We start from the raw sequence: 21,681 nt of genomic DNA, 5'->3' as shown, positions 1-21,681 counted from the left end.
TCTTGGAGCAACGCCCAATTTGGCGTTTCCTGGAGCTACAGCTTGTTGTTGCCAACAGGGACATTATGTGGCACTAGATAATAGGTATCATTGCTAAAAATGTTTCCTGGAACATTAGTACTTTGGTTACCCGACCCGAAGAGGGGGATGGATTTGGATATGGAGTTTGGAATCACTACCTAAATTTTTGGAATTGGGAATTTAGGAAAATTTGATATTTTTCAAGAAAAATATTTTGTTTTCTTGGTGACTCGTTACCCAATGGGGATGAGATTCTTAGGGTACAAGGACCAAGGTACGGTGTGGGAAGGTGTTAAGCACCCTACACACGCCCGGTTGGACCGGCCTCTACTTCACCCATGTTCCAAGGATAATTTTATAATTTTTGGGCATTAAAAAAAGAAAGTTTCTAAAGAGGACTAATTCAAAATAACAAACATAACACAAACAAGAGAAAAAGATCTAGTATTATAAGAAAAGGAATTTATTAGTAAACAAAATAGGAAAATGAAGTACCAAAAAGATTGACGATATTGTGAAAGATGTAGTCAATCCATGAATCAAAAGCAAACTAGAACCACAAACCTAGCTACTAAATATCCTATTTATAAAAAATTTCTAAATACAACCTTTTAAGAACGTGATCGATCAAATCTTAATGGAAAATTCCTAAAGAGATTTCCTAAAATAGAAGAAACTAACAAGTGTATTAAACTAAAAATGCTGATGGCAATAAAAATAAATAAAGGGAGTCAATGTTAAATGAGGCCAGGGCTAATTAATGCATATGATGGGAATGACTGAAAAGATAAAAACCAACTATCGATTAACCTTATGAGGACTATAATAATTGAACATAATGCATGCATGCCCGTATCATAAGCAACTTAAGCCATTTTTAACACTTGAGAATAATAATAATCACAATGATAAAACTTATGCTAGAGACTTGAAAATCAACCGTAGGCTAACCAATTATTGATGAAATCTAAGCAATCTTGGTTGCGTAAACTAATGATTATTGAGAAATTTGATTATCACTAAAAAAATAAATAGCTACTAGTGAAAACAATCCATCATCGATGAAACCAATAACATGCAGAAAACTTTGATCAAGCCGATAAAATAAATCCTTAACAATTACTAGCAACAATGAGCAAATCAAACAAATGAACCCAAGATCGTGAACTCACTTTGAATACGATCGATCCAAAGGCAAGAGAAATGCATTTAGCAACAGATATGTTTGGCCCAAGGAATAATAAATGTTGTTGGACGTCTTCAACATTTCTGCAATAATTTTAGAATTCAATAATGTTTCAGCTTTCTTCTTCAGTATGGTTTGACCTAGGGGTACTTGGAGTTAAATTGATATGGAGGGACACAAGAACGTGGGAAATGTGAATGGGGAATGGAGTGAGAAAGGAGTGGTATTTATAGATTTTTTGAGAGGGGAATGGGCTGAGATAGGAGACAAGGGAGATCAATGGCTGATGTTTAAATGGTTTTTGAGGGAGATTGATTGAGAGAATGGGCTGTCAATACAGCTTTGTGAGAGACTATCTCAGTCAATCAAGACAAAGAATGAAAGATTTCACTAATTTACCTAAATTGGACATTCCAAGTTTAAGTGATTAACTTGATTGATTGAAAGCAATAGCTGGTCAAATCTTAGATTTTTAAGATGTTTTTAGAGGCTGAGAGGAAGTTTTGGTCGTGCAATGCCCTATGCTCGAAGTTATTGTGAAGAGGATTCTAAACGAAGGGCCCAGATCAAGTCTAGCTTCAGGTCTCAAGATGGAGGGGCTAACGGTGTCGGGATTGGACGATCTTGGTACCATTGGACATGGAATTTCAAGATCTATCCATCTACAGGGTTGGATTTCAGATTTTTTGGGGGTTACGATTAAGGGTCAGAGATGATCCCGATCGGACGATCGGAATTGGTTCTGGCTTTGGGTCTTAAGATGAAGGGGTAAGTGGTGTCAGATTTGGGTGATCTTGGTGTCATTGGATTTGGATTTTTGAGCTCTATATATCTATGGTCTCAGATTTTGGATTTGATGTGAAATGAGGTTCAGGGACAAAATGACTCCGATTGGACAAGCAAAATCAGTTCTGGCTTCAGGTCTTTGGATGAAGGGGTAAACGGTGTCAGACTTGCATGATCTTGGTGTCGTTGGATTTGGATTTTTGGGTTCTACGTACCTATGGTCTCGGATTTTGGATTTGATGTGAAATGAGGATTAAGATTAAAATGACTTTGATGGGACGATAAGAATTGGTTTCAGATTCTCAGGATGAAGGGGTAAACGATGTTGTATTTGGGTGATCTTGGTGTCATTGGGTTTCGATTTCTAGGCTCTACGTACTTATGGTCTTGGATCCTTGAGGCCCCAACTTTTGTGAAATTTCAAAAATACCCCCAGGTCGATCGGGAGGTTAGCTGAAGCATGCTTAAAGCTCAAAATGCTACAGAAAGACTAAAGAGCACAAAAATGGGGTGTCTATAGATACCAAACAAAAAATGTTGATGTTGTTCCAGGAAATGTCTTACCTAGCAACAACGTTTCCAAACAAAAAAAGGCACCGTTTGTGCTTCCAACCCACCATCAGCTGCACTGTTTTCTTAGAAAACGGTGTTGTATCTGCAGCATCGAGTTAGGATTTGAAGGCGGATTTGGATTTAATCAAATTCCGTTATAATTTTTTAAATACAAAAGAAATAAAAATTAATTAATTTTGAATTTTTATATATAATAAATTAATAAAAGTACAATATATATATATATATATATATATATATATATATATATATATTAATATACATCTATACTATATTATAAAGCGAAGTCCCACTTGCCCTCTCCTTCTCTCATTCTCCCTTCTCTCTTTTCTCCTTAAATCTCTCTCCTTTCTCCCTCACCCCTCCCCACCCTCTCCATAATGCCACATCAGCACCCCTATTTCCTCTATCTCTACCCCCTTTACATTTTTATCAAAGAAAATTCTGTTCTTTCCTATTTTTATTCTTTCTTTACCTAAGGCTGTGTTTGGGAATGATGCAAATGGGTGTAAATCCCAGTTCGTGGTAAATTTGCACTCTACTTCACTTTTGCTTGTGTTTGGCAGCATTACATTTATGCATTGACAAATGATAGAAAATACATTTTCCAATGCATATTTACATTGATAATGAGATGTAAAAGTACATCAATAAAAAAGAGGTAAATTTGCATTCGTGTGCTTTTGATAAAAAAAAGGCATATGCTTTATTGGAATTCATGTTTGCATCCACTATAGCTAAAAGTCTGTTTGGTAAGAGGGTAAATTTGTCAGTGCAAAACTAACCCAACTTTGAAATTTATATGGACCATTTTACACTACATATTTGCATTCACACTTATTTGCATCGTTTCCAAACACAGCCTAAAAGTCATCCTAAAATATCTCCCACTCCTTAACTATTGCTCTCATAACCCCCACATCTCTCTCTCTCTCTCTCTCTCTCTCTCTCTCTCTCTCTCTCTCTCTCTATATATATATATATATATATATATTTCACCCTGGCATTCCTTGCAATCTCTCCCCCATTTATTGCTTCTTTTTTCTCTTATATATTTAATTGTTGTTTTTTAATTATTAAAAAAAAGGTAAATTGCTAAAACCTCCTCTAATTGGTTGTTGCTGAAACCTCTGCTGAAGTTTGGTAATTGCAATCACCTCCCCTAAAGTTTTTGATATAGTTGCAAGTAGGCCCCTTTTGTTAGAATCTTCTAAAACGAGGCATGAAAATGTCCAAAATACCCATGTAGCTAATTTTTACCAAAATATTTATTTTCCAATTTTCTCTTCATATGAATCACTAGCCCAAACTCTTCTAATCTATTGTTTTTGAAAATTGATTTATTTTCCAAACTTTCCCTTCATATCAATTGCTCAAATGTAAAGCTGCAACTTTAAATTCTCTATTAGGGAAAATTCTTGATTAGTACCCTGTACTTTGAGCCTAGTGCCACTTTGGTCCCCAAACTTTAAAACATGATAATTTAGTATTTGAACTTTCAAAATGTGTCAATCCAGTACCTGTCGTTAACCAACTGTTAAGTGACATTTGAAAAGTCACAAATGCCCTTTGACTGTAATCTAATTTTCTTTATCAACTATCCACATGTTGATAAAAAATGAACAGTCTCAAATCCATGCCTCTTCTATTCAAGAAAGTTGGGGTTACGTCTTAGTGGGCATTCAGGTGACCCAAACTTTCTTAAATAGAAGAGGCATGGATTTGGGATTGTTCATTTTTTGTCAATGTTTGGATGGTTGGTAAAGAGAATTAGATGACACTCGAAGGGTATTTGTGTCTTTTCAAATTGCACTTAACGATTGGTTAATAGGATGGTTAATGGTAGGTACTTGATTGGCACGTTTTGAAAGTTCGGGTACTAAATTGTTGCGTTTTAAAGTTCGGGGAGTAAAGTGGCACTAGACCAAAAGTACAAGGTACTAATATGGAAATTTTCCTTTTATTTATAAAGTTTGTATTGTTTTTCTATAGAAACCAACCTTAATAGTAATTCCATGGGTATTGTGGGCATTTTTGTGCCTCTTTTCAGAAGATTTTACTAGAAGATGTCTACTTGCAACTATGTAAGAAAGTTTAGGGGAGGTGAATGCAATTACCAAAGTTTAGGGGAGGCTTCAACAACAATAAGAAACTTTGGTGGAGGTTTTAGTAATTTACACTTAAAAAACATTCGTTAGATTTTTTTTGTCAATTAGGTTCTCATGGCTGTCTAAGTATCCTCTCCCTAAACCTCCCAAAATTCCTAAACCTCTTAAACTCTCATTTTCCCACTCTTATTTCTCTCTCCTCCTTTTATACTTAACTTTTAAAAATTACTTAACAAATGTCTCTCTTAATTCCTAAAACCTCTCTTTATTCCTAAAATATTCCTAATAATTAAGGTTTTTTTTGTTAGATTCTTAACTAACCTTCACTTCCCTAATTCTAATTCAGACACATATTATATATGGTTGACCACTTTTGCCTCCAAGTCGTGGGTCACTAGTTCGACCATCTAGGTTGAACTTTTTAATTTAGTTTTTAATTTTTTATTTGCAAAAAATATTAAAACTTGTGATTCAAGGCCAAAACAGGGATTTTCATGAAAATAGTGAGGCAAGGCGCCCATAGCACCTTGGAATGCATAGATCTTGAAGGTTACCCAAAAAAAAAAGATCACTTCAATCGGACATTGGAGTGCAAAGTCATGGCCTCCGAAAGTTTGCACATGCATTAAGTGTGCAACCGCAAACCAATGACCGTGTCAAATGAGTTAACGGTTGGACTATTTGGGTTGAACGATTTTTTATCGAAGGACAGGTTTCAATAGAACCAAACCCAGAATCAAGGTTAGGTGACGGTTTGAATGGTTCAACTGGTTGAGTCGATGAGGGTTGAAAACACTGATATTGGTTTGGCTCATTTTGGTCGGTTAAAATATTTAGACTTAAAATTTAAATTTAAATTTAAACTTTAAAAAATTACATCAATATTATTTTAAATTTATAATATAAAATATTTTAGACTAAGAAATATGAGAATTTTTCACTTTTTTGTATGCATGTATGTATGCATATATATATAGCCTCGTGATTCAATTTTTGTTAGTTTACAAATGACTAATAAAAAACTAACCCAACCTGATCGGGTTGGAAAGTTGTTGAATTGAAGCAGACCAACTTGGATCAAGTTGGGTTAGGTTGGTCGATTTCATCAGTTTGATGAACAAACCTAGCTGAAATTAATTATTGTTATTTTTGTATTACAAAAAAAAATATTAGGAATAATATATAAAATATAAATAATTATTACTTATTTAAAAAGTTGAAATATAAAACAATTGTCTAATCTTATGTGTTTTTATTATTTATCTTTAACTTAACAAAATCTATGCATTGCACGGGTCCTCGCTAGTATATAATATAATCTATACTATATTATAAAGCGATTAAGTCCCACATCAGCATCCCTCTCCTTTTCCCATTCCCCCTCATCTCTTCTCTCCTAAAACCTCTCTACTTTCTCCCTTACCCTTTCCCAACCCTTCCATGTAGCCACGCGGCAACCCTCTCTTCTTTACTAGAGTCCCACTCCAACTCCATCTCTCTCATGTTCCTAAACACTTAGCAAATCCCTCCTAAAATTTCTCCTAAGCTATCTCTCCCACCTAAAATTCCTCCTAAAATACTTCTTAACCTATCCTACATACCTAATCTACTCACGTGGCACTACTATCCCCTATTTTCTCCTAAATTATCTCTTATTATCTCTAATTCCTATTTATCCCCCCCACTTTTCATCTATGTCTATTTAAAGAAAGTTTGAATTAAAATGTTTAGTAATTATTTAAATATTATAACAAAATTATGTAATAACTTTAAAATATTTATTAAAAATAATTATAATAGATTTAATCATTTTTAGATTATTAGCAATATAAATTGTAATTTTACGAATTAAAAATTATGTAATAACAAGATAAATTATAATTTTATGAATTAAAAAATTCAGTAACAAAATCATTTAAAATCTTTTCAAGTAATAAAAATTTAAAATATTTAAATAAAAATATTAAGAATAGAAAATCATTATATAAAAAATATTTAATATTATGTAATAATTAAATAATATTTAAAAAAATCAATAACAAAATTATTTTAATTTCACTTTGAATAATAAAAAATTAAAATATTAAAATATTTCAATAACTAAATGTTTTAAATAAAAATATTAAAATAGCTAAATAATTATATAAGAATATTTAATATTATGCAATAACTTTCAAATAAATAAAATTTAAACAATGAAAAAATTTAAATATTTTATTGTATTTATTTTGTAATTATTGTATTTTTTGTATTATTATTTATTTATAATATTTTTATTATGAATTTATTTTCAATAATTACGTATTTTTGCTATAAATTATCAATAATTAACAGAGATTAAAGCATTGTTATTTATTAGAGATTTAACTATTAATTTAGTTGAAATTATGAATGTTCATATGTCAGTTCGGTTACATATTGTTTGGTCAACCAAATTGACTTGGTCAGATTGAGGAGTTGGTTTTCGGTTTGGTTGGTTGGTTCAAAAGATTTAAGCTTAAAAATTTAAATTTAAATAATTATAGTGGTGCTATTAAGAAAATAAGTAAAAATTTTAAATTTATGATATAAAATATTTTAGACTAAAAAATATGTGAATTTCCCACTTTCCCATATTGGAAAAATTATATTTAAAATATAACATATTAATATTATATATATGCATATATATATGTATATGTATGTATATATATGTATATGTATACATAATTGGTCAGTTTATAAATGGCCAAACCAAAATTGATCCAACCTAATCGAATTGGAAAATTACTAAACCAAAGCCAACCGGGAGTATTAGAAAACTGACCAGCTTGAGTTGAGTTGGATCGGGTTCGTCATTTTTCACTGGTTTGATGAACAACCCTAGCTGAAATTAATTATTATTAATTTTATATTGCAAAAAAATATTAAAATTGCTATATAAAATATAGATTATTATTAATTCTTTAAAAATTACAATATAAACCGATCAACCCTAGCCGACATGACCCACTTTACACCTCTAAACGTGGGTTATTGAGGAGTTCTATGATTAAGAATGTTCATTGAATAAATTAACTTAACTAATAAACTGAAACAAAGTAATTAATATAACTTATTTCGCTTATTTTAATTAAGTTATTTAAAATTAGTTAACTTAATAGATAAATACTCTATTAACTTAATCACTTATTAATTTAATAAATTAATTAATTAACTTAATCTAGAATAATAATTAACTGAATCACTTATCCATTACATATGCTCTAATGGAGAACATTTTATCTGTTTTGAGTTTTTCTCTACGACAAATGATATAAAGTTTTAATTTTCCTTTAACCCTTTTGTCATGATATCGGGTTCACTAAAACAGAGCCCTTAGGATAGAATTAGAAGTTACTCGTTATTCTCACTCTCAAAGAAAAGCTTACTTCCTTAGACGTGTTTCTACCCTCTCAGATGGTAGTTATCTCCACTATAAAAAAAGTTAGGAATAATTAACTCTACTAAAAAGAAGAAAAGAACAAAATTTAATTTAATATCATAAATTAAATAACAAATTTATATATAAAAACAAATAAAACAATATAACATGGATTCTAAACAAATATATTAATATATATATATATATTAAATATAGATAAAAAAGAATTTGACCGTACTTTGTACGGGATCATTCTCTCAAATAGCCGCCTCATTTGGTTCGCAGAAATAGGGTATGGAATCAGAATTAGAACAGTCCAAGCGTTTGGTTGGTCGGAATTGAAATCTGATTGGAATGGCAAATTGCAATCCTCCATACGAGGGAATTGCCATTCCCCGCCTACCTCCATGAATTAGAATTCCATTCCTACTTCTTAAAATAATAAAAAGGGAAAAAGAAATTTTCCAAAAAAAGAAAAGCACACAAACCCCCTCAAAAGCCCTTCCCTCTACACGATTCCAACTTTCTAACCTTCTCTCCCTCCTTTCTCGTCACTCTCTCCATTGCTGTTAAAATTTGAAGAACGGTTCTGGACTGTAACTCCGGCGACGGCGAGGTAAGTCAAAGTCGATTGTTCTCTCTCCTTTCCTATTCTTCTTCTTCTTATTCCTCTCCTTTTCTCTTTCACACTCCTTTTCATTCCTCTCCTGTCTTTCTGTTGCAGACCAGATCAAACCACAGTGAGGTAAGTTTTCCTCGGTTTTCGTTTGGCAAGGGTATTTCTTATTTTTATTGCTGCTATGATTCTTTTATCCTAAGTTGATGAAAAATCCTTGAGATTTGATTTTAACATTGATGATAAGTATTGTATTTGATTGAAAATGAACCAACGTATGCATTAGATTTCATTTTGTTGGTTGTTGGGCACTTGGACTTGAAATCTTCTCAATAACCTCGTAACTGGGAATCCTGACTTGTCAGTGGAACATAACGGACAGAAGTTTCACTATGTATGCTAATGGAACCGTCCAGATTCTTGTATACTACCTCCAAATCCTGGAAAATGTTCCCAACAGGAATTACCATTCTCTCTCCAGATTCTTGAATACTAGAAATTACCTTATACCATAACCTCTCCTGCTCCGAAGGCCACCTCCATAACCATTTTCCTAACAAAGCAATGTTCTTTTTAACCACATTCCCACTAATCACTACTTCTTTCTTACTTCTACATACTGTCTTCCAATTAACTAGATGATCCTTCTTTTATTCTCTTAACTCCCATAGGATGTCTTTCATAAGTTTCTCTAATTTCTTTGCTTCCATTTGCAGTATTCTAAAAATTGATAGGTTAGCTAGAGTTGATTTTATTAGAGTAGCCTTGCTCCCATTGAGATATAAGTTATTTTCCACCCTACTAATTGTTTGACAATTTAAGCAGTTTACTATATAAGCTACTTCCCTTAGGGTTTGCACCTAGAGGGAGACCTAAGTAGGTAAAAGCCAACTAGTGGTAGGGCAATTTAAGCAGTTTACTATAGAAGCCAAATCCCCTTTCTCCAAATTAATTCCTGCAATACAATTCTTTTCCAAATTGAATTTTAAATTTGAAGCCACTTCAAACCTCTTAATCAGAGCTTTCAAATTGTTTTTTTGATCAGCATAGAGCTTTCAAATTATTCATCTTCTTCAAATCATTGACTTCATAGGAAATAATTGTCATCTACAAACTGGAGTTGTGTAACTACAATGTTGCTCCTCCTTATTCTCCAACCCCTAAATTCTTCTTCCCTATCAATTTTGATATTAATCTTCTGAACACATCAACTACAAGGGTGAAAAGAAAGAGTGATAGAGGGTTTCCTTGTCTTAACCCTTAGAGGTTGGGAAAAGGTCTTTAACCGCCCCATGCACCAGGACAAAATAATGGCAAGATGTAAACACACATTTTCCCAATTACACCATCTCTCCCCAAACCTGCAATTTTGTATGACCTCTATTAGGAAGGTCCAATCCACTATATCATAAGCTTTGTCCAGATCCAGCTTACACACAAAACCTTTGCTCTTTGTCCTTATCATTTCCTTCACATACTCATTGGCAATGAGAATTTGATCTACTATTTGTCTTCCTTAATGAAATCCCCTTGAGATTGGCTATTAATAGAAGGGAGAACTGCCTTAATCCTTAAAGGCAAAATCTTGGATAAGATTTTATAAATGCTAGTCACTAGACTGATACGTCAAAATCCTTGGGGCGAATACTAAGGCTAAAGAAGTGGCACTGATCCCTGGGCTGATGATGTGCGTATCTGCAAACACATAGAACACCTCACACAAATTGAAAATTCTATAAAATGAAAACTGATGTATGAAGAGAGAGCAAAGGAACACCTATCAAATCAAAGAGTAGGCATGATTCAATGATTTTTGATCATCTGATTTAGAGTAGGCATGATGAACATGCCTACTCTGGTTTTCCTGATAAGCATTTATAGTATTGGAAATGAGAAGTTTCCTCTGTTAGTCTCTTTGAGGTAGATAATTATTACAGCCTTCTTTGCAACTGAAGTTTTTTTTTTTAATCTTTTATTAGTGATTTCTGTTATCTATATAGGAAAGGCTGAACAATTGTCATTATTTCAATAATTTTCTAGGCTGTAATTTTAGTTTCATTAGTAGGTCTAGTTTTGTTTGATCATGTCTCTTTCTCTCTGTAATTTTGTCTGATAAACTCTTTTTCTACAGATTGGACAAGACTCTCTTAAACATTCTCCTGTAATCCAAACAAAACTTAATCAAAAACCTTGGAAAGATGAACTCCATATTGAAGCAGACATTGACCCTTTTGAGAGGGACAAGTTTTCCAACAATCCATTAAGTTCAGTGCATCAGCAGCTTTAGCAGTGGAGAGGGATTCGAGTGCAGGTACGGAATGGGAATCTGGAGCAGGCAATGACAGTGATGCAACGTAGGATGAGGGCAAGTGGGATGGAATACCTGATAAAACGTCAGTCAAGATACCACATCAAGAATTCTGAGGAACGCATCTTTGCCCAGAAGAACTTGCTGGAGCGAAAGATCCGTTCTGAAGAGCTTTCTTGCAAACTCTATGCCATTCTTAGCAAGAAAGTCAGGTAACATAAAAGAACTCCATTAGCTGAATTCCATTTTGGAAAAGTAAGATATGTTTTCTGTCATTGATACACAGAAAAAAGACATGCCTAGATGATTTATTTTGTTCTTAATTTGACTGGTTGAATTTCTCTATCTTGGTTTTGCTGCGAATTATTTCATTATCTATTCAATAATTTGATGGCATATTTTTGTGAGGTGACTCTATGAATAAAGCCAGAAGAGAGGGAGAAGATTGATTTGGAGAAAGGAGAAAGAAGAGAAGACTGTTTGTCTACCTGGCTTTTCTTTCATTGATGCTTGTACGACTCTCCAATTGATACAACAAATTACATGCAAATGACATAAATACCCCTGTCTACGGAACAGGCATAGAAAACTAATTAATTACTTCGTAACTGTGGGTCCACCTATTTCGTCTCCTAGTCTTTCAACACTCCTTGCCAAGCTGAGTATAGATATCAATCGTACCCATTTTTGCTTACATTATGGTTCAGCTTAGATTTGACTACTTTGTAAATAATACCTCCCATTTGATTTTTAGATGCTACATAAGACACATTTTTGCAGACAGCACTTCCTCCCTGAAGGTATGCCTATTCACCTCAATATGCTCCCTCTTGGTCATGCTGAATTTGTTTTTGTGCTATGTTAATTGCCTCCTGATTATTATGATAAAGCATCATAAGACTATCATACTTGATTACTTGATCCCAACTCATTCCAATGGTGACTGAACCCATCGAAAAAACAAAAAAAGAATCAGGCTGTGAGCCATGCATAGATACAAGAGCTACCAACCAAATGCTGAAACATTTCTTTTTTCTTTGAGTGGTTTCTTAATTGAAGAGGATAACTTGTGATTAGGATCAATTGGTGTGCTTGTTGGCTTAACTCCAAATTTCCTTGTTTCTTTTAGCAAGTCCAAGACATATTTTCTTTCTAAGATAAATATACCATCAATCTAGTCACCTTTATGGCAAGAAAGTATTAAGGCAGTTCCAAATCTTTAATGTCAAATTCACAATTTAGAAACTGTTTAAGCCTTTCCATCCATCTTTGGAATATTATTCCCAATCACTATTGTGTCATCGACATACTAAATGAGAGCTGTAAGGAATGTACTTTCTCTTTTCATAAACAATGTGTGATCTGACTATGCTTGATAGTAATCTGCCTTCAATAATGCTGTTCTAAACTGACGAGCTAAAGACCTGATTATTAGTAAGCTGATCATAGAAGGAGATTTTGAGCTAGTAGTGGGCTGGTTAAAGGAAGACAAGAGTGGACTTTGGAATTACAGCAATGAAAAGAGAAAGTTTAAGTGGCTGACAAAGGACATTGATGTAAAATGTACTTGGGTGAAGAGAAGTGCAAATTCCTTTGCCTATGGATTAGCTAGACAAGGGGTGAACAGGGATTCTGTTTTCTGGGATCATTTGTAACTGTTTTTTACTTTCCTTTTAGGTGGCTTTTGGCTTCCTTGGGGAGTTAAGATAGTTAATTTAGCTCCTCTCCTTTGTATCTAAAGCTTATTTCTTAATTGGAAAAGTCCTGTTATTGATAAAAAAAGCTCTTCTAAACCGACCAAAGCACACTTTATGGCTTCAACCCACATAATGACTTCCTAAGCTAGCACACCTTCCCTACACTAGAATTGCCATAAAATTTAGGTGGGAGAGACATATACTTCATTCAAGCCATAATTCAAGAAGGCATTTTAACATCAATTGGTACAAAGGCTAGGAATAAGTGGTTACAAGGGAGAGCAAAACTCTAGTTGAGTTCATTTTGACTACTAGAACAAGCATAGTTGTCAAGGTGTCTAGGCGATTCTGGGTGACATTGGGGTGCCTAGTCGCCTAGGTGATAAAAATTTCATAATATAAAGAACTAACTTTTGGTTAAGTCCCTAGTTTTATATACCATTTAGCATGCATCTTAATTGAAAAAAACAGCAATTTTCTTTATTAAAAACATTAAATTTCCTCTAAAAATGTGGCAAACCATCATATCTAAGAGAATTTTTTATGTTCTTTTTATTTCTTTTTGCTGTTTTCTGTTAAGTTGTTTGGTGTAGCTAAGGCTACCTATGATTTGTACTGTTTTCTCCTTTTAATAAAATTCCATGTTGCTGATAAAAAAATCATCATATCTATATTAAATATATTAATTTCATTATTTTCAAAAACAATACTACTATAATAAGTATTTAATAGAGCAATTTCATATCAATTAGCAACCAAATAAGGTTATTAACTTTATAAATAAAAATTCAAGATTGAAAGTAAAATAGACAAAAACAAGGACGGAGTTGCTATTTTATTTAATTGGTGAGAGGGTGACAAAATAGAAAAGAAATCTCTCTCTCTATACTTGTTTTCATTCATCCATTCTTTTTCTTTTCTCAAAACCTGTTGATCTTTTAAATTTCAATAGTAAAACATTAAAACAAAGTATAAATGATATATGGTATCTATTATTAGCACACATATTAATAAGATACAACAATATAAATGATATTATAATAAGGTGCCCATCTTCTCATTTTTGTTGCCTAGGCAGGTGCCTAGTCACCTAGGTAGGTGCCTAGTCACCTAGGTGGACCCCTAGTTGCTATAAGCCAGGGCGTTTGGGGGATGTGTTCAACCAAGGACGCCTAGTTGCCTAGCCAACAGAAAGGTATCCAAGTAGTGTGCTATTATAAAAAAAAAAAACAAAAAAAAGATCATTACAAAATAAAAGGAAACAACCACCAGCAAGGAAGCTATACAATCCCCTTAGACACTACAAAAGGCCCAACCCCAAGAAACACAATCGATAACTTCTAAAACAATCAAAACAGAACCAATAAACAACTTCCTGCAAATGTGGCCTGCCAGGAATGAAGTGAAGCAAAAACCAGTAGCTGCACGCTTTTAGAATTGAACATTTATAGATTTACCTACCATTTCATTTTCTTCCACCCCTTCCTCACCCTCAAACTCTTTGCCCCTTTCAGTCCCAAAGACACAAAAACATTTTTTTTTGATCAATAACAGAAATCTTCATTAATGAATAATACTTGTGAAAGTTAATTACAGAAAATGGGGAGGTAACATTAACAAGGAGCAGCAGGAGGAGAATACAGAAAAGAAAGAGGAAGAGACATAGGAGCTGGAAGAGGCGAGAATCTCTCTTTAAGATTACTATTATTATTATCGCTCTTCCTTTGAAAAGAGACAGGAGATATTTTACTTTTAGTTTTAGATAATAAAGCCATTCTCATTCCACTTTTTTTTTTTTTTTTTTGATAAATGAGAAGATTTCATTAAACCAGGAAATAAGAGTTACATGCAACCCATGGAAAGGCACAAGATGCAACATTTCCTTTAAAACTAGTTACAGAACTATAAGTACAAAAGAAATTACACAGAAGCCCAAAATAAAGTATCCCGAAGAACCCCTTGTTTTGCAAGTGGATCAGCCATTGACTTTGCTGATCTGCCTACCCACTGAACTCTGATTGTCATGTTCCTTGTTAACCATTTAACCTTTTTGAGAAGATCTCTAAAACCCCAAATCAGTGTCCAGATCCTTCAGCCAACCCACTATCACCTGGGAATCCCCTTCAATAATCAGATGCTCTATGCCTAGCTGATTCCACTTTATCAGTAGGAATTTGGTCCAGTCCAATACTGCCAACTGAATCAACCCTATTTGGCTATTATAAGAAACTGTGCTAGGGTGAATTTAATATAGAAATATGAAATTGATTTTCTACTTAGTTTTAGATAATAAAACCATTTTACTCTACTTTATCCACTGAAATTTGATTCACTACTACTAAAAAATCCAACTCTATTTGTTACTAGAATAAGTTATACTGTGGATAAACTTTACCGAACTGCTATTTCCCCCCTTTCTCTTCTGTCCGATTGCTGAAGTTTTAAGTAGATTGATGATTGATCATAAAGGCTGATTTGGATTACTCCTTTAGGGGTTGGAGGGTCGGAAGGAATGATTTAGTTGTTAGCCACCTTCAATTTGCAGATGATATAATTGTTTTCTATGATAGGTATGATGAAGGTAGATCATTCATCAAAAAAAAAAAAAAGGTAGATCAGTGATTTAAAAAGGAGCGCCTCAGGCAAGCCTAGGTGCTTAATTGAGGTGCCTTTTAAGTTATGTGCCTCACCTAGGTCGAGGTGCAACATTTTCGAGGGGCACACACCTGGTGTGCCTAGGCGTGCACCTTTTGCTTCAGCTGAGGCATGTGCCTTTATTTATTTTTTGCACCTTTTGTTCTTTAACCTAGTGGCTGGGATGGGGCCTTCGCCCCCGGACCCCCAGCCAAGCCCCTTGAGGCTAGTCCAAACAAGTCCATGTTAGGGTCTTAAGTTCTTAATCCCTACACTAAAAATGATTTTATAATTTGAACTGACTTTTTAGAAGATGTTTTATTAGGATGAATGAATGAACAATATTAGCAAATAGGGGGTTCTTAGAGCTTCGGTGAGCGAGAACCCCCTATTTTCTAATGTTATTCATTCATTCATCCTAATAAAATATTTTCTTAAAAGGCAATTAAAATTATAATATCATTTTTTTTTTGTGTAGGGATTAAGAATTGAAGACCCTAACATGGACTTGTTTGGGCTTGCCTTGAGGGGCTTGGTACAAAGGTGGCTCATAAAATTAGGAAAGCAAGATGTTTTGCATAACATTAGCTATTTTTGAAATTATGCAATTGAGGGAAAAAGAAACTGGGAGTTTTACTTGCTTGAATATGTTTTATATGTTTGATTTTATTTTTAAATTTTCATTTGAATACGCTTTACATGTTATGTTTTTGAGTTTTAATCTTAGATAATATGTTTTTTAAATCATTTATTTTAAAATTTTAGTTTATATTTTTTATTAATATTATGTTTAATGTTTTTATTTTTACTTTTTTTTGCACTTCTTTTTTTATTTTTTGCATTTTCTGAACTTTTGGCTTTTTTTTTTTTTGAATTTTTGCACCTTGCTTCGAAAAGGCATGTGCCTCACCTTGTGCCTTAGGTGCAAATTGCCCCTTGCACTTTAAAATACTGAGGTAGATTGAGGAACCTAAAGAAGTTAGTACTTTGAGAGGGTTTCTAATTTGAAGGTGAATTGGTGGAAAAATGGCAGAGGGGGCTAATGTGAGAGAGGATGAGGCTCATGTGTTGGTGGGAATCCTAGGGTACAAGCTCAGTACTGGCCTTTAGAATACCTTGGACTACCTTTGGGTTTCAGTCCAAGAGGAGAGAACTTTTGGAAATTGGTAGTGGAGAGGTTTGCTAAGAAGCTGGCTCTTTGGAAAAGGAACTACATTTCAATGGGTGGGAGAATGATCCTAATTAAATCTACACTGGCCAACTTACCCATCTATTACTTGTCCATCTTTCATCTATCGATTAGAGTGGCTAAGCAGTTAGAAAAATATATGAGGGATTTCTTTTGGGAACTGGTGGATGAGAGGAAGGACCATTTGTGTGAAGTGGGAGTAGGTGTGTAGATCTAAGGTTCAGGGAGGCTTGGATATCAGAAATTTGATTGAAAAAAATACAGCTCTACTAGGCAATTGGCTGTGGAGGTTTCCCCTTGAGAGGTGGAGGCTCATGGGCTACACAATCGATGGGGAGGTGGAGGTAGCCCATAACCCCCACAACCCTGTTTGGTAGTGGGAATTAATCCCAAATATCCGCTACAACGATCTAGAGGCCCTATCAACTAAGCCATGATCAATTGGTTTTGATATTCTTTGATGGGTATTATAAGTTCACTACTTTCCAAACTGTACTAAATCCTTATAGAACTTTTAGTTTTAGATCAATGTTTTAAAACCCAACTTGGAGGATGGACCACTTTTGCCTTTGGGTTGTGGGTCGCTGGTTCAGTTGTCCAGGTCAAATGGGTCACACCATGACATTCTCAGCATATACACATTTAACTATATATGTATAAATATGTAATTTATCAATAAATAATTTATAATTATAACTACATGTAACGTATGTATTATTTTATGTTTCTATTCCAGTTTTTAATTTTTTTATTTGTAAAAAATGTTAAAAATTGGGATTTGAAGCCAAAGGGGTCTTTTTTGGAAAAATGGTGGGGCAAGGTGCCCTAGGACACATAGATCTCAAAAAGTTACCCAAAATCAATATTTTTTTGAAAACTGTAAGGTAAAGTATTTCATTAATAATATCTATAAAAAAAGTATTTCATTAATAACCTTTAAAACCATGTAACTATGTAAACTCCTGTACAAAGAGAATCCGTACAAGAGGGAAAAAAGAAAACCAGTATACCCAACAATCAGCCCCACCCAAAAATTATGAACTCCTAACAAAAAGGAAATCTTGCTCAAAAAAAGAACATGATTGTTTATTTTTAAATAATGAGTGGTTTGCCAGCCATGAATGTATAATTCCTGAAATCCTTTTAAAGACCTCTTCTTTTGAACTTTGTCCATCTTCAAAAGTTCTGCTGTTTCTTTCACACCACACTGCCCAAAATACTGCTGAAGGGAGTAAGTTCCAAGCTAATTTTCCAGCCCTGCTTAAACCACTTAAATACCAAGCTCCCATGAATCTCTTCACATCAGCTGGGAAGCACGTATGAATCCCAAACAAGCTCATCAAACTTGTCCAAATCCAATGAGTGAATTTGCAGTGAATTAGCAGATGGCTAGAAGTTTCTTCACACCCATTGCACAGAGTGCATGCCATATCTGTCACCTCCATTTCTCTCCTAACTAAATTGTCCTTAGATAGGATCTTGTCCAGCACCGCAGAGGCACAGACGAAACAAAAAAGCCAGTTTGGAAGGCACAGACCTTACCCAAACCCTGTCACTTGGAAAGGATGAAGATTCCTCACCTAACAAGATGCTGTAAAATGATTTAACAGAGAAAGATCCTGATTTTTCAAATAACCATTTTCTTTTTGTCTTCCCCTACTCTAGTTGAAAACAAAGTTATGGCCTCTGGAAGTTCTAGTGTGTAACCTGTGACCCAGTCACTGGGTTGAATGGTTCAACGGTTGAACCACCTGGGTTGGGTGGTTTTTGACTAAATCAACAGTTTTTGGTCAAAATCCGGGTTTGAGGAAAACCAGACCCGTAATCAGAACTGTTCGGGTGAACGGCGGGTTGAAAACACTTTTAGATATTGAAGACATTCTTACTCTATCAATAGGAATTTGGTCCAGTACTGCCAAATCAACCAACCCTGTTTGGCTATTATAAGAAATTGTTCTATGGATGAATTTAATATTAAAATATGAAACTGATTTTCTACCTGGTTTTAGATTATACAACCATTCTGCTCTACTTTATCCACTGAATTTTGATCCAGTACTGCTAAAACATCAAACTCTATTTGCTGCTGGAATAAGTTAGACTTTGGATAAACTTTGACGAACTGTCAAGTCATCACTGATGCCAAATGTTTCCTGATGAACACAAGAGATTAGAAGTACTGAAATACTTGATTGAAAAGAAGTCAAGAGCTCCTTTGAAATATCAAAGTCTTTCTCTTAGTTGACTCTGTAAATGGATGGCATTCTTTCTTCATCTGTTCTACTTTGATTTTGTTTTCTTATTGGTTCATCGGCTATACAACTTGGGTGGGTGGGGGTAGCCCATCCTCCATACTCATAGCACCCCAACCCTGGTGGCAGTGGGATTTGATCCCAAATCTCCCCTACAACGATCCAGAGACCCTACCAATTGAGCTACAATCAGTTGGTTTTGATATTCTTTGATGGGTATTACAAGTTCACCACTTTCCAGACTACTAAATCCTTACAGATCAGAGAGATATGTGATGGTTATTCATGACTTGATTTTTTATTTTTTTTGTAGAAGTGATTTTTGACTTGATAAACCATTGAATGTTTACTATTCATTTGATTGCTGATGAAATGCTTTAAGATGTTTGCTTATGTGCATAGGTGTTTGATCATATACACTAATGTATTTGTTTGGAATTGTTGCAGGGGTTTCTGAGAGCAAATTCAAATGTCTGTTTAGTTCTCTGCAGAATATCTGTGCATCATCCTGTTAGTTTTATAGGCTTATTTCATGTACTTTGGATTTTCATTGGGTATATTCCCCACTCTCTTTTTGAACTTTTCACATGAGAAGATCTCTGAACTTGTGTTTTTCACTTTTTCGTATTCGATAGAAGCAAGCACAAACCACTTGGTTTTATTGTAAATTTGTAACCGTTCAAAATATAGTCCTTAGACTACAGAACAAGTTTCCTTACATGAAAACTTGATTAATTGACAATAGGCTGTGTCGAGACGTTGAGTACATTAATTAAACTTCCCTTACTAAATATGAGCGTAGCTCTGTTAGGGAGCATTATGATGAGAGCTACAACGTCAACTTGAAAGATTAGAAATTCAAACCCATTTTGTTGCTTTTGCCAAAATAACTCATAACCTTCAAATGACATAAGATGCGTATTTAGATGCTTGGTTTTAGTTATTGTTTTGGTCAAGGAACCATGAGAATTGAAGTGTATTTCTCAAAGGAGTTAGAAATACACTGTATTAAGTTGCAGTTGTCCGCAGAGGCATTGCGACCATGAGATGCCCGTGAAGCCGATCATGGGTGCGTATACAAGTTGTACTTGTTGCAATTGCAACTATTCAAAGTTTCAAACATGGAGCAGGAAGAATGCAAATTTTGGTTCATTTGTGCTTTGTATTTTACTTAGATTTAGGTTTCATTCTATTTCATCTGCAATGAAAATGAAAAAAAAAGGCAAAAGATGAAACAAAATTAAACCAGAATTTGTAGGACTCTGTAAAGGTGGAAACCATAAACTAATGGATGAAAGTTCAGGAGAGTCTAAGTGTAGTAATCTGTAATTTACCCCCCCCCACCCCCACAAGGTCATTACCCACTGTTTGAATGTCGATCCACGCTACTGACCCATTAGGCAGAAGAAGAGAAGTTTCGTCGCAGAATGGTGACAAGTGATCAACGAAGATGTTCAAAAGTTGCTCGATGCCGGCTTCATCCGGGAAGTAAAGTATCTGGACTGGTTGGCCAATGTAGTGATGGTGAAGAAGGCTAATGGAAAGTGGAGAATCTGCTTCGACTTTACTGACCTAAACAAAGTCTGTCCCAAAGATAGTTTTTCCCTATTGAAGATCGACCAGCTCGTTGACGCAATGGTTGGACACGAACTCCTGAGCTTTATGGACGCGTTCTTAGGCTATAACCAGATTCAGATGCACCTAGACGACTAGGAGAAGACCACCTTCATCACTGATTGGGGACTATACTGTTACAAGGCAATGCCCTTCGGCCTCAAGAACGCCTGCACTACCTATCAGCGACTGGTGAACGAGGTTTTCAAAGATCAACTCGGCCGCAACATTGAAGCATATGTAGACGACATGTTGGTAAAGAGCAAGAAGGCCGAGCATCACTTATCCGATCCCAATGAAGACTTCAACACCCTCAGGAAGTATATAATGAAGCTGGACTCGACGAAATGTGGTTTTGGGTCGATTTCGGCTCCTGGGGTTCATGGTTACACAGAGAGGAATTGAGGCCAATTTGGAGAAGATACAGGCCATTCTTGACATTGACCAAGTGTACCCCTACTATTTGAAAATTGACTAACATTACCCTACTGTTTCTAACAATTGACTAATTTACCCTTACCGTTTTCATATGCAAGTGACGTATATATTTTTTAAAATCCAATTTTACCCTTTCCATCTTATTCCTTTCAATAGCAAACCGAATTGATTCAGTCCTTAACCTGCGGTTGCGTTAGCCCCCTCCACCTCCGGCTCCTCTCTCACACACACTCTCTCCAAATCAGGGCCAAAATAGGATTGCTCAATGTCTGGAAAAGAGGTCGCTTATCCGAAACTTTACCCAAACAGCGTGAGAGATGTCTCTCTTGTTCTCTCCCTCCCTCTCCTCTGCTTCATCTTATCTTTGTCTCCGTCAATGGCCATTACAGCAACACCAAGTAAGATTCTATCCTTCGTCTTTGAACTCTCTTCTATTTGTCTCCTTTCTCTTTCCATTTTTTTGGTACTAATGAGAGTATCTTTGTCTCCAATGAGAAAATAGATGGTGCAAATGAGAGTACCTTTTAGGTAGCCGACAGCGTAAATCTGCATGCACCGGAGGTTGAGGCCTTGAGCGGAGATCAAGTTAATTTCTAGGAAATGAGTTTCCGATTCCAAGTGGCGTTTTTGCAGCCAACATGGTCGATACGGGTGTGGAGTCGACCCAGGCGACAGTGTAAGTCTGCATGCGCTGGAGGTTAGCAGTGGGGGGTTTGAGGCCTTGAGCGGAGATCAAGTTAATCTGATGAGTTTCCGATTCCATGGAGTGTTGCTCTTCTCATAGGTCTCTCGATTTTCGGCAGAAAAGAGAAGAGAGAGAAGAAGAGGGAAAAGAGAAGAAATGGGAAGTGGGTGC

The 21,681-nt window shown here is 34.9% G+C and overlaps 1 long non-coding RNA gene across 3 annotated transcripts; it reads left to right on the top strand.

Moving 5' to 3' along the window:
* Window positions 1-8,409: 8,409 nt before the first annotated feature.
* LOC104610289 (uncharacterized) lies at window positions 8,410-19,515 on the top strand. 3 transcript variants are annotated; one of them, XR_737421.3, is made up of 5 exons: window positions 8,410-8,693; window positions 8,802-8,822; window positions 10,825-11,213; window positions 11,410-11,801; window positions 19,221-19,515. It is a non-coding gene; the product is annotated as an uncharacterized LOC104610289 (long non-coding RNA). The 3 variants fall into 3 exon arrangements; XR_737420.3 differs by having other exon boundaries at window positions 8,413-8,693; window positions 11,428-11,801; XR_737422.3 differs by lacking the exon at window positions 11,410-11,801 and having other exon boundaries at window positions 8,430-8,693.
* Window positions 19,516-21,681: the final 2,166 nt, after the last annotated feature.

Source organism: Nelumbo nucifera, chromosome 1, assembly GCF_055504915.1.
Source record: "Nelumbo nucifera cultivar China Antique chromosome 1, China Antique-T2T, whole genome shotgun sequence".
Lineage (NCBI taxonomy): Eukaryota > Viridiplantae > Streptophyta > Magnoliopsida > Proteales > Nelumbonaceae > Nelumbo > Nelumbo nucifera.
The sequence above is the reverse complement of the archived record's forward strand: the minus strand, read 5'-3'. Positions and strand labels throughout refer to the sequence as shown.